The sequence below is a fragment of the Microtus ochrogaster genome, unplaced genomic scaffold (assembly GCF_000317375.1).
Source record: "Microtus ochrogaster isolate Prairie Vole_2 unplaced genomic scaffold, MicOch1.0 UNK50, whole genome shotgun sequence".
Classification (NCBI taxonomy): Eukaryota; Metazoa; Chordata; class Mammalia; order Rodentia; family Cricetidae; genus Microtus; species Microtus ochrogaster.
In genome coordinates this window covers 537493-543141 of record NW_004949148.1, presented here as the reverse complement: position 1 = coordinate 543141, position 5649 = coordinate 537493, and positions in this window count along the sequence as shown.

The window sequence follows — 5649 nt, the reverse complement described above, 5'->3', positions numbered from 1 at the left end:
TATATCTGAAGTTTTATTGGCGTTTAAAACATCAAATTTTGAGTGGCCTGAAACAGCACAGCTTTATTTTTTGCTCATGCTACATATCCATAAGCAATGGGGCTCTGTGCCTTGCAGTCAGCCAGGCACCAAGCCTGATGGGAGATTCGACTTGACATGTGCTTCATTGATGACACAGGCAGTGCAAGAGAAGCTTAGTGAAATCTGTACTGCCCCTTAAGCTCCTGTCTGGAAGTGACAGGGCCTTTTGATTTCCTGACACCGAGCTGGCTACAGCAGTCATGTGGTAATGCTGTCTCATACGTGAAAGGATATGGAGTGGACTAATTGTAAAAAATCCCAATGATCACTGTTGTGTTTTCTATAACCTTACTAATTTCTATAACATTATTCTTTATGCAGATGCTCATTTCTGACCTTATGAGTCTATCCAGTTCTTCATACCAATAATTCCTGAAATGTATAGCTAGAAATCTTTAGGAATAGCATGATTGTATGGTTTCCTGAACCCTAAACTGTAAGAAATCTTCTTTAAAATATTGCTTCTTTGTTTATTTGAGCGATATGGACTCACTATGTAGTTCTGGATGATCACACATTCATTATGTAGCCCAGGCTGGTCTCAAACTCATGACAATTGTTCTGCCTCAGCTTCTTGAGTGCTATGACTACAGGATGAGCTGCCATGCTTTGCTAACTTGAAAAAATTAAAATATATCTGTAATTATTTCATTTCATTTTTTTTCAGGACAAGAGAAAATTATATGAGTTAATTCATCATCAGTCAATATCAAAGGGATGATATGAATATAGGTGCAGTACTATTGGCGCACATACATGTGAAAACAGATACAGGGAGATCACAATTTCATGGCCTTCATACACAATTTAGTGAGATCATGTATAACATTAATAATAATAACAGTAATAAGGACTGTTGATATAATACAGTGATTGAAACTTTGAAACTTTGTCTTGAATTTGGGGCATCTTTCACCAAGATCTGGAACATCAATCATAAAAACCTGAAATTGATTTGTATACTGTAACAAGTTTATTTTCTTTTGGATCTTAATCAATAAAATTTGATTAATTTGTACAGGAGTGGTTCTTCACACCTTTAATACCAGCACTTGGGATGTTGAGGAAGATGAATTTTATGAGTTCAAGGCTTGTATAGCCTACAGAATGAGTTCTAGGACAGGTAGGGCTGTTACACGGGTAAATCCTGCCTCAAAAAAAGTAAATAAATACATAAATAATGGGTAATTTCATCAGTAGTGTCATTTTCTCCTGTACTCCTGCTAAAGACACTTAAGTTTTCATAATAATGCATACTGAGAAATTTAGTCACTATCCTTCCTTACTGTGATTTCCCCATCAGTAACTAAATACACTGATTTTCACTTTACTGTCTGTCCTTCATTGATGTATATTCATTAAGATAGCATTGATGGGCCTGGAGAGATGATTCTGGAGTTAGGAGCAATTGCTGCTCTTCCAAAAGATCTGTGTTTGATTCCCAGTATCCATATGGCAGCTTATAACCATCTGATGTCCTTTTCTGGCCTCATCCCATACTAGGTACATATAGGATGAGTAGACATACATGGAGACAAAATGCTGGAAGCCAAGACCTATATTTTGAGATCTGCATTTTGGTTATAGCCATCTTAAGCTCATAAGTTAAGAAAAATATTTACCTCTATCCCCTCTGCAGGGTCTAGGAAATCAACCTGGCATCTTATCTCCTAGCAGAGACCTGCAGGCACCAGGCTCCGGGAACTTATTAGCATTCACCTTGGTTAGTCAACAATTACAGACCCTCAGTATTTACTTATCAGCTAGGGACATCTCCAAACCTGAGTTCCAGCAGACTTGAGCTTCCTGACACCTTTCCCTTCCCCCCTTTTGCCTGTTTGCTATATAACAGCTTCTGGGGAAATCATACACGGAACGGCTTGATCAGAAATCCTGACTTGCCGTCATTTCTGATGTCTCTTGTCTCCTTTCATTCCTCTCCACTAGGTTTATCAGGGACCCCCGTTCGTATCCCGCGGGTCGGGATAACAAAATACCCAACACTGTTAAAAATAAGGTTGAATTATATAGAGGCATTTTTAGGCAAGTAGGTAATGCACTTTGACCACATTCACCCCTTGACATAGACCCTTTTCTCTTCCTCCCCTTTCCTAGTGTCCCTACTTCCCTGATCCTGTGTGTATGTGTGTGTACATATGCATAATTTTATGTGACTATATAGTCTCAGATTCAAAAAATGCGAAAATAAGAGATACTTGACTATGTCTGGTTTACTTTGCTTGACATGAAGATGTCAGTTCCACTCACTTTCCAGTAAATGATAGTTTTTCCTTCTGTATGCCCAAATAAAAAGTTATAATATATATGAGCCACATTTTCTTTATTCTTTCATCAGCTGCTGGACATGTAGGGTGATTTAAAAAAAATGGCTATTCTGTATAGCATGCAATGTCTCTTTAATATGGATTCTGTTTTCACCTTGTCAACTCCCCCATTGTCAAAGTCTTCTGTTTATCTTCCACATGAACTCCTTTTTGCCCCATTACTCTGTGTTAGATAGACATTTCTACCAGAGTAATTTTGTGTTTTGATTATATCTCCCCCACACTTCAAAACCTTATTTCATTTTAAACTTCTTACGGAGTTAAACCCTTCCTCTCCTTGAGTAAATTAAATTTAACAGGCGGATATTGAGTACCTGGTAATGTGTGTGATGCTGCTAACTGCTATGTTTTAAAGCATTCTGTGCATATTTTTACTAAAGCACTCTTTATTAAATTGCCACTGTTAGTTTAGAGATGCATTTAGCTGTTAGGTTTTGGTAGAGACCGTGCTTTTCTTTTATATGTATCCAGTCCTTAGAATAATATTAAAAACAAAAACGGCTTTCAATAAATCTAGGAAAACTAATATGTAGATCTCTTTAAAGGAACCCGAAATAGAGGTAAGACAATGAACCTGCTTGAGAAAAGGAAGGAAAGGTAGGAAAGATGAATCCTGAAGACATATAAGTTCAAACAAACCCAATATCCAGCTTGGCCACCCCATACTATAGAACTCAGTCAAAAAAAAGATGCAGTTTGATCAGAGATTCTTTTGTTCCTTTCCGATGTATTTCTTTATAATTATAACTATTCTATTTGCAGTTCCAAATTTCCTGTATTGTTTATGAGAGGTTTTTCATATTTCAGAGTTCCTGGATTTAATGACCAGATTTATGTTTCTGCTAGCTAACTGTGTTTTCTTATGATAGGCAGGAGAATAAGTATTTTTTAAAAGTAGTTTTGTGGTAATTTGGGAGAAAATGATGGAAAGGAAGACAGAGTCAACCAAATTTTCTGAATCCTGCATTGATATGGCTAGAGAAGGATGAGATCGCTTTTTAGAAGTCAAAGTGAATGCTGGGCCCTCACTGGAACTCGTCTTGATTATCCTGCCATTGTCCTGTGTTGCGGAATTCCTGAACCTTTGGGTCTGCAGGACCAGTCCCTTCTTGTGCTCCAGCAGATTACAGATGGGGTGGACATTAGAGCGGGCCAGCCCATAACTCTTGTTCTGGGCCTGGGTAGTTGGAAACCTCGAACCAGACCAATGACTCTTTGCAATGAACACTTGTGAGTAAAGCTATACAGACAAAAGGGTTTACTGAGTGACTCACTATGTCACACCACAGCTCCCATGGAGATCTTTTCCCCCTTTTTTTCTTTTCTCTCTTGAATTTTATCTGTGGGTGGCAGGCTGCAAGGACAGAAGGCTGATATGCAGGGACAGGAAATGAATAGGATCAAGATGCGTAATGTAAAAGACACAAAGAATAAATAAAAGGAAAGTTATAAAAGAAACCAAAGTGGAATATCTGAGCTTAGAATTATCCTACATATTTGAATCATGAAAAACAATAGGACATGTAAAGGTATGGGTTTTGCAGACATACCTGGGTCTGAGTGTTGTTACTACCAAGTAATCTTTTGATCCAGCCATTTAATCTCTCAAACAAAGATCTACCATTTTTTAAAACAATTTCTAACTCAGAGTGATGTTATGAATATTAAATGAGATCATGCACAAATGCTATTTTGGTATACAGTAAACAGTCAGATTTATTTTTAACTTACTATTGTTACAGGAGCCTCAATATACTGCTTAAATGATGTCAGTTTTAACTGAAAGTTAGAGAAAATGACCTTTTAAGTTATTACAAACTTATGATTCTGACTTTATAATTCTTTGACTAGGAGAAAAATAAACTTTACTCACCAAGGCCTGTGCTGATCTGATAACCCCAAAGCCCAGACACACTGCATAATTCTCTGACAGCAATAAGTCAGCTAGCTGGCAGTTCCCAGGCAGAGAGTGGGAGAAAGTCCAATATCCGGGCAGTGGTAGGATCTACAACTTCCTGTGCTTGTGGCCTAGTGAAATCTGACCAGATAACAGCAGTCAATAAGAAGCTTTCCTGACAACAAAGTTCCTGTTATCTCTGAATGTGAATATATTGATGTTAAATACCCGGATCGATAGGGTTCATCAGAATAGTCATCTGTGATTATAAGAAATCTGGGGGAAAGTCTTCCCAGTGGTGGCACAAACCAAAAGGTCTCTTCCTCTAAAGAGTGATATCTTGCTTGTTAAGTTAAGCTCAGCTTTTAGAACTTGAAACTGAGTCATCCCCACATAGCTCCCACAAAGAAATCAAGTCTCAATTTCGTTCTGAAAGTCATACAATGTTCTCATTAAGGCTTTTACTTGAAGGTCAGAAGTGTTTCCAGCAGTAGTCAGACCCTTGACTAAGAAAGCAAGCCTTGCAGTGACGACATTTAATGCCTATACATCCCATTTCCAAAAGGTTCTTGTCCTTTACAAACCCAAGGGACCAAACGCCTGGGACATAACTTATTGTTCCCCTTGCCTGCTCTCCAGTAACTACAGATACTATCCAGGTAAACATTTTGATAACTAGATTCTTCAAGTGAGTCATCCCACTTGCTTCCCTTGAAGCAATTTCCTAAGTGTGATCATATGCCTTTCTTCCAAATGTCATAGAGAAGGGAATTGTATGGTTTTGACTATAAAATGTCAGGAGCTCACTTATGAATTCTGTTCCTTTTGTAAAAAGCCCAGGCTATGGACATGATAAACACTTAGAAAAGAAGCCGCGTGGTTTCAACATTTGGATGCGAACTCATTGTTGTCAGACAATTGTCAGTTGAAATCCTCCCATTGTGACTTCTAATTGTGTGAATTCAAACAGAAGTTACAGATCTCAGTTTTTCACCAGGAAAATGAATGTGGTTATAGCAATACTTATGTAACATAGAGGCTTGGGGGATAAACGAAAAAAATACCCAGCAGTGCCTAGTTCAAGTGTTCACTAAATGGGACTGGCTGTAATTAAAACTGAACTCATTTCTTTCACGATTCACTGAGAGCATGTAACTGGAATGGTAATTGTGTTTATAAACATTTTATTAAGTTTAAGGAAATTAGGAGAGTATATATATGACATATATATATATATGATATATATATACTCCTATATATACGACATATGTCTAGAGCTTGATGTGTGTGTGTGCACTCGCGCACGTGCACATATGTGTGCATAAA